General features: G+C 53.3%; 1 pseudogene; it reads left to right on the plus strand.

The window, feature by feature from the left end:
* The first annotated feature begins 1640 nt into the window (after positions 1 to 1640).
* Positions 1641 to 7050, plus strand: LOC103248943 (uncharacterized; annotated as a pseudogene).
* Positions 7051 to 8556: the final 1506 nt, after the last annotated feature.

Consider the following 8556-nt stretch of genomic DNA (forward strand, 5'->3'; position numbering starts at 1 on the left):
CTGTGGTCATCAAAAAGTGATTTTGGGCAGAAAGCCAGACAAAGAGAGGGACTGTTTCCATGCGATCCCACAGTTCCTGGGGGAGCCTTACCGCATATCTGGTGAACAGGGACACTTTAGGCACCAGCGAGGCATGTTCTGTTGGAGGACAGGGAACTTCAGGGGGCCTCCCTGATGACTTCCGGTGACACTTCACAAGGATGGATGAACCATCATTTGTTCTGAATCCAAGCCCACTGAGGTGCCTGGAGACCTAGTCAGCATCCCAGAGAAGCACCTTATTTGGCAGACCCGCACACCGGACACTCTTTCCATTCATCACAGTCACGGCTAACATGCTTGGCACAGGCACCGTCCTAGCACGTGTGTGTGTCTGCCAAATATTTGTGAGGTTGTCTCACAACAGCTCTGTGAGAACCTTACATACTACATTGACGTTAGGCTTTCTTTTTCAGTCTCCTGGAAGTTTGTTTATCAGGAATCAGTACCCCGAAGACAGACTGCCTCTGATTCTACAGACAGAAGCAAGCTTCGGGGTCTGAAATCAATGAAGGAACTACGGATTGTGGCGACCCCAGCCCCCACATACACACTTTCGGGGGCTACTCCCTTTTGAGGGCCTGATGTGGGGTCCAGGCAGGCACCCGACTGGACGTCTCTACATTGGCTGTGGACATAGTGCTACTGGTGATGGTCACAGCTTACCCATGATGTGGCACATCTGGTGGGAGCCTCAGGCCAGGAACACCCTGGGGTGGGGAAGGGATCTCTGCGAAGGGAGAGGGTCTGCAATCCAACAAGTGATGGCCTGGGGCGGCTTCAGGGAGTAGGGAGGGGCTGGACCGACGCCCGAATCCCACATATATGTGTAACGCATTGGAGTTCGCACTTGTGCGACCATGTTTCACCATCGCCTCCTGGACTTCTCGGGAGTCTCCTGACAGCTCTCCGTAGGGCAACTCCAGCTCACTCCAAGTCACCCGCCACCCAGCAGCCAGAGGGATCTTTCCGAACATAAATTCCCTCTCGCCACCACCTCCCTCCTTCACACCGTGCCCAACCTAAGTCCCTTCAGGAGAGAGACTCAGGCCTGGAGAGAGACGCTCCAAAGCCCTGCAAAGTCTGGCCCGAGTCCAGCGTGTAGAGGGCGCTTAGTGCGTGAGCGACGGTCGTTCCCCGCGACTCAGTCAAGCGGCATCCGCACACGCGCCTAGCTTAGGAAGCGCATCAGGTGAGCCAGCTCAAGCTGAAACGCTGCACAAGCTGTGTCGTCCTCTCCGCCGCGAATGCGGGCAGGATGCTAGCGAAAGACCTGGCAAAGGGGGCGCCGAGGGGGCGCAGTCGGGGCGCTGAGCGGTCGAGGAGGGGACAGGGAGAGGGACGCGGAAGGTAGGCGGTCCGCGGCGCGGAGTGGGACATGGGGAGCTACCCCAGAGGCGCGTGGACGGGCGCGGTCGAGGCGCGCAGCCGGAGCGCGCCCCCCTTGTGGCCAGGCCGGTAGGCGCGACGGCCGGGGCCCTGGGGGCGGTGGGAAGCGCGCGGCGCCCGGGCTCTCAGCGTTCCCTGGCCTGCCCCGGCTCGCTGGGCTTTGATGACTGCTTCCGCTCCCCATAAAGGCCTGTTTCATGGCCAACGCCAGCATGGGCTTTACGTCTGCCCTCGGGCTCCCTGCGGGCGGCACAGGGCCGTGGTGAAACTCCCCGTCCGGCCAGGCCGTTCTGGCTCTAAAGGGAGGTCCAGGGAGTGTGTGCGGGCGGCGTGCTCCGTGCTGGGCTTTGTGCCAAGCCCTGTTCATTGCATATCCCGGTTTCTGTCTCTGGGTGCGTTTCCCTGGCCCGGCCACTTCCCCTCTTTGAGCGTGGGCACTGTGTTTATTAGTTCATTTCCCATCCCCACACCAAGCACTGCCTGGCACAGAGCAGGCACTCAGCAAAGGCTTGCGGGATGCGCAGACCAGCCCATTTAATGCTCACAGGTGCCCTCTGCGGTGGGCATTACTATTTCCAGCATCCTCACGAGGGATCTGGAATCCGCGGGGGTCCCCTCTCCAGGATAGTGCAGCCTGTGGAAGGCAGCAGGGGCCGGGGTGCCGAATGGATCGAATGAGCTTCTCGGGGGATTCCCTGAGCTTGGTGAACGAAGAACCCACCCTGACGGTCAGGCCTAACCCCACTGCCAATAGCAGAGCAGCACTAGGCGGAAATGGGCTGCCTGTGCCTGGCACCGGGAGCGGCAGAGGCGGCCACGCCTGTGGAGGTAGCGCCCACAGTGCCGAGCTCCTGTGCCTGGGAGGACGCGGGCACTGGGCGACCTGCAGTCGGGGCTGCCCCCAGGCAGAGCTCCCTGGCTTTCTCACAGCGCGGCTCGCAGGAAACAACGCTGTCCCATGGCACAGTGAAGTAAGGCGATGGCTGCTCTCAGCCAGAGGCGGGGCTGGGGGATGGGGGCCACAGATGCCCCGGGAGCCCCTGGACCCTCTGGAGGGTCGGGCGGGGCAGGGGAGATTTCTGTCTTGACCACACACTTGTAACCCATTCTTGGCACACCGGGGTACCTTGCCCGCAGGTAGTGCTCTGTTCTCGGGGAGAGGGCACAACCTCTAACCCTCTGACCGAGGCTCTCTGCCTCTCACAAGGAGCCGCCAACACACTGGTTTTCCTCACAGCCTGCCCCAACTGCTCATCGGAACCTGGAGTCCCCTTCCCTGCCCCAACTGTCCCTTCGCGGACCCCATTACCCTACTTTCTGTCGAACCCAACTGCCCTATCCTTTATGCAGGCTGTCAGGGGCAATGGTGGTGAGCACAGGCTATGGAGTCAGATGGCCTGGGTTCAAATCCTGGCTCTGCCATGTTCTGACTGTGTGACCTTGGGCCAGTTTCTTTACTTTCTGCCTCAGTTTTCTCATCTGTAAAATTGAAGGAATGGTGGCATCTATCTCATAGGGCGGCTGTGGGGGTTATAGCAGGCACACTGCCACAGGCACAATGAATGTCAGCTCTTGTTGCCAACCTCCCCCACACAACACACAGCTTAGTAACTTTACCCTCACCCAACACATAACACCTAGCTTGTCCCTCATAATGAGCTCTCAGCCTAAATCAGTGCCTTCAGCAAACCTGTGGCGCAGGGCAGGTGGTAAGGTAGACAAGATCCTGGGGAAGACTCTCTGACTCCACAGAGGCAGTATTGGCTGCAGCTGGGATTTGGCCCAGACGTTTAAGAGCCGAGGACTAAGCAATGCCTGCATTGCCTGCTATGTGCATATGTCCAGCAGGACAGCAGTGTCAGACCACTGGCCAGTGGGGACCATCCTCTGAGCTGGTCATACGAACACCCTAGGAAAGAGTGCACCCCGTCCTTCATGTTCTATCACTGCTCGGCCTAGCTAGGCCAGGCGCAAGGGCCCAAGCCCCACCCTGGAGATGGTGGTTGGAGCAGTGTTTGGGGTCACAGATGGAGGAATGCGACCTCCAGCCCAGTTTCGACTCTGCTCTTTGTCAGTTCAGTCTTGCCCAAGTCACTTGGGTTCTCCAAGCCTATGATCTCCTCTTTAAAACGGAAGGGAGAGCTGGGCATGGCGGTTCACGACTGTAATCCCAGTGCTTTGGGAGGCTGAGACAGGAGGATCGCTTGAGGCCAGGATTTCAAGACCAGCCTGAGTAACATGATGAGACCCCCATCTCTCAAAAAAAAAAAAAGAAAAAAGAAAAATACTTTGATTGTTTTGTTTTTTGTTTTTGTTTTTAATGAGCAGGGCATGGTGGTGTGTTCCTGTAGTCACGGCTACTCAGGAGGTTGAGGCGGGAGGATCAGTTGAACCCAGGAGTTCAAGACCAGCCTGGGCAACACAGCGGACCCTATCTCTATAAAAATAAATTAAACAAAATGGAAGGGAAACAGTCCATCTCTACGCCAGGTGCTTGGTCATGGAAGAAGGAAGGGGAAGAGGCAGAGAAGGAAGCAGGAGAGGCAGCACCAACACCTCTTCCCACCTGTGGGAGGGCCTGCTCTCTCATTGGCTGCAGCTGGGCTTGCCAGAAAGTCAGATGTGGCCAGTCATCTCTCTCTTGCCCCACCTGAGGTGAGCTCTAACTATACCTTCTCCATCTCAGAAATAAATTGGCCTTTGGGTGGGGACACTCAACAGTCAACTCCCCTGCTTCCCATGAGGCAGCGTTGCAGAAACCTAGATTCAATCCCTGCTGCACCAGTCCCTTACTAACTATGTGACACTGGACAAGATGCAGCCTCTCTAGCAGTGGCCAACTTTGTTTGGCTCTTATTACATGCCAGGCCCTTGGGCAAGTACTTGCCCCCATCCCTGCAAAAACCCTACGAAGTAGCCCATCTCACAGGCAAGAAAACTGAGGTTCCAAGAGGTCATGAATGTAAGTTGCCACAATCACACAGCTGGCAAGTGGGAGAGCTAGAAGGTAGATGGTGGCGGAGTCTGGGCATTGGCATGTCACCCTCCCAGAGCACTGGGATGGGGAAAGGAGGCCTCTGTGGAAAGTCTGTATCCTACACAGGTGGGAACTCAACGCTGGTTCTGGGTTTTTTGCCGCATCCCCTGTCGCGGGAAACCAAACTGTGGTTCCTCGATCTCACCACAGGGTGTCTCCACGCCACTGCTGAACCACCCGAGGCCCAGGCTACCTTTGGCGCAGCCCTTCCTCCTGTGGGACTGGCTGCAGCCCTCCTGCTCCTGTGTGGCCTGTCTGTGCCTGTCTTGTCTTCAGCGGGGACAGGCTCTGACTCCTCTGGGAAGCGTGAGGGCTGTCACTGACCCACACCCCCTGCCCTGTGGGGTTCGGCGGAGTGGCGTGGAACAGAAGTGCTGCTTTTCATGTGGCCTCCTATCTGCCTCCCCCAAGTTCCCCCACACTGTCCTGTGTCAGGAGTCACGGCGACAGAGCTGTGGGGAGATCCCATGCCCTCCCATGGGGGGCCTTGACCTGCCTGGAGAAGGGGGCTCGTGCCACCTGCATGGGGCCCTTCCCGAATCTGACTTGGTAACTGCGGACCTCTGTGTCGCTTCCTCTTCTCCGCAGCCCATGCTGCCGTGAACGTCCCCCTGTGAGAGTTGTTAGAAGGGGGTTAATTACCTCCTTTTGGGAGCTTCAGTGAGACCATGTAGGTAAAAAACATCTTGCAAGCTCTTTCTTGCAATAGAATTGTTACTTGCCAAAAATAGGGAAATGGGGGCAAGGTCAAATGACTGTCCCAAAGACACTCAGCAAGTCAGTGGTGGCCACAGTCTTCCTGATCCCAAGCTAGTGATTCTCCCAAGAAATCACACTTGACTTTGGGGTGGGCCTCCTCTGTGTGAACCTAGTCCAGGACGTTGAAAGGGCACAGAACAGAGATCCTGGGGAGGAGGAGGAAGCTGGGGATGAAGGAGTTAAGGGGGCCTGGAGCCAGGATGGCTGAAGGCTATTAACAGACCAGTATGAGAGGATAAGGCCAGCAAGGGGCCTGGCTTTAATTAGACCCCCAAGGCCATCTGGAGAACCAGACACTGGAGATGGGTTGATTTTGTGGGGGCAGATGGCATAAATTATAGGGGCATTAATGGGGCGGAGGGGTTCTTCCCACAGTGCTTCTGAAGGGGGTTGCATGGGGGGTCCTCTTCCCTAGCAGCCTGGGCCAATCCCATCTGCTCCAGCCTCTGCTGTCTCCCTGCCGGCAGTACAACACCCTCCACAGGAATTGCCCCCGGAGCCATCTGAGAGCATGCTCCAGCACTCAAAGGAAAGAGAGACCCTCTGCTGCCCAGACAGGAGCCACATCAGGACAGTGGCACTGCCTGGAGCCATCATATGATGGGCGACCCAACATCTGGCTCAACCAATCCTCAGCAGCCAGCCAGTGGAGAATGGTTATGGCCCATTTGTCTCCAAGTCAACTATAGGACTTGAACAGTCATCAGATCACACCCTGGATGGTGAGGGACGTGGTGACCATCCTGTCCAAACATGTCAGCAGAAGCCTAGGGATACACAGCTAACTGACCTCAGTGCTGGGCTTGAACCCTAGACTCCTCACACTTGAGCCAGTACATTTTCACGACCACTCACCATCATCACACAGCCTCTCTGGGTCTCAATCTTTTCATCTAACAGTCGCTGTTTGGCCTCCCTCCCAGCTGAAATGGAATGAAACGTCGACTGCAAAAGGCTTTGGAAAGTTAAAACCACAACATAAGTGACTGCAGCATTATTGCAGTTTTGTGAGCAGAAATTGGGGAGCCCATGGAGTTTCCCAGGAAGGGGCTAGTGGTTCTGCTCTGTGGAGGAGGCCAGCTGACGCCACTGGCCCTCACAGGCCCTCTTCATTTCAGCTCTGCTCAGGGACTCAGGTAGTGCTCAGCCTGAGCACAATCGTTAGGAGGGTGGGTCATTCTGAAAACAAAAACCTCTCTTTGTTCTTCCAAAGCCCATCAAACATGATTTTCAGTCACCCTACCGGGGGAGTTAGCCCCATCATTGTATCCCACTCTTGTAAGGGATAGGAAGTAGGATGTGGGGAGCAGGGATGGAGAGTTGACAACCAATTCTTCCACCACTTTATATACAATCTTAGCTAGTCAGAAAACAACCGAAGCAATGCCTGGCAAGCTCGAGGCACATATCTCAAATGCAGCAATTTCTCTTCTAGAAATCTACCCCTCAGTTATATTAGCACAGATGTCTTTGTACAAGACTGTTCATTGCAGCTTTGTTTGTAATAACAAAGACTGAAAGCAACCTAAATGTCTATCATCAGGGGATGGAGCAAATAAATTGTGGTACCCATACTGTATAACACCAGGCAAAGAATGAAGTAGATTTATATGTGTATACAAATGCAGCCGATTTATGTTACATAAATATATTGTTACAAACAAGTCGTATATGGAACAGTGGAGATACTATGTTCCTGTTTATGCCCAAGAAAAGAAGGTACATGTAAAGCATAAGAAATTTCTGAATGATACCCAAATTCTATTAATAGTAGTTGCCTCCAGGTTGAGAGACAAGTGACTTCCGGTAAAGAGGGACTTGCTTTTCATTATATTCCTATTTTAGAATATGTATATGTTCCACTTTTTCAGTTAAATGGAGAAAGAGAGTTTAAAAAAAAAGAAGTCTGTCTAGAAAAATAACTGCTTGGATGTAACCACATTTCTGTACTCCATCCACCTTCTGCCTTCCAAGTCTTGCCCCTGCTCCCTTGCACAGCTCTGACCCACTCCAGCCAATAAACCTCAGCTTTCATCATAGCCACAAGCCTTGGGGAAAGCTGCCCTTCATTCTGCAAGGACTGAGGCCTCCATGTCATGCCCAGCTGCAAGAAGACTCAAGGGTCCCTGTACGAGGATCTCAAATGCTTGGAAAAGGGGCGTTACCCCAGGTGACGCCCTTTGTGCAAGCCAAGGGGCTTGGTTTCCTATTAAGCCCGTGGAAGGAGTGGCAGTTAAACACCAAGCTTCAAAGAGTTGAGGATTTTCAAAAATCGCTTTTGGGAATCTACAGCTTTTATTGGAGGTGTCAGACATTAACGAGGGCTCTGGATTATTCCCAGCCTGCAGAGCCCTCTCTTCCTCTCTTCTCCGCCCCCACTCATTCCAGCAACCAGCTTCCCCGCTTTGATGAATCAGGAGAGACTGAGAGTTCAAGGGGCTATTTCTGTCCCACTCTCAGCCCACCTTCTCCCCCTTTTGCTTCAAGAAGGTATGGAAGCTGAAAGGACCCAAGAAAGGGGAAGAGGGGAGCGAACCCAAGGGAAGGGCTGGGGAGCAGGTTCAGACAGAGGCAAAAGAATCCAGCCTTGCTTACTTGCTCCTCTGGAAACAGTTTCATGGCAAAGAATTAGGAATTCTGGAGCCGACCCTATGCCAGCTGGGATGAAACCCTCAACGCACAATCGCCCCCTCTGGGCAATGATCATGCTCTTAGATATTTTGAGATCCTTAAATGGAAGGAGTTGTAGGAACTCCATTTTGTCCAAATATGTAGTTACACATGAGCTTTTCTTGACCGCATTTTCAATGCTGGTTGAGGTCCCAGTCTTAGGATGTACCTAGTGAACATGAAAGGTAAGTGGCATATCCAAAACAAAGGGGCGCTTTCCAATTCACTTGGAACAGACAACACACTCAGACATATTTGTGGAATGAATGCATGCATTCGTGCATGCATGAATGAATGAATGAATGAATGAACCTGTTTTATCTTTTATTTACAAAATGACATTAGATGAGATGTTAGAAATTAGACACTGGATTAGATTAGACATTTAGTTTAGACATTAGAAATTATTCCTGCTGGTTAGGGATTGGAATCTCTGAAAAGACTATACCATGAGTTGTTAAAGGAGAGATCCCCTGTCCTACTCAAGTTTCAATAAAGGATGGATGGATGGATGGATGGATGGATGAGTGGAGGAATATATAGTATTTTGATCCCTGGAAATGTAGGGGAAGAATAAGACAAACATATATCAAGTTAGTCCTGCCTGAGGCAGGAGGATGGACAAGATGACCTGTTGGGTCTATTTCCAACCCAAGTATTAA

This window comes from Chlorocebus sabaeus, chromosome 1 (assembly GCF_047675955.1).
Source record: "Chlorocebus sabaeus isolate Y175 chromosome 1, mChlSab1.0.hap1, whole genome shotgun sequence".
Lineage (NCBI taxonomy): Eukaryota > Metazoa > Chordata > Mammalia > Primates > Cercopithecidae > Chlorocebus > Chlorocebus sabaeus.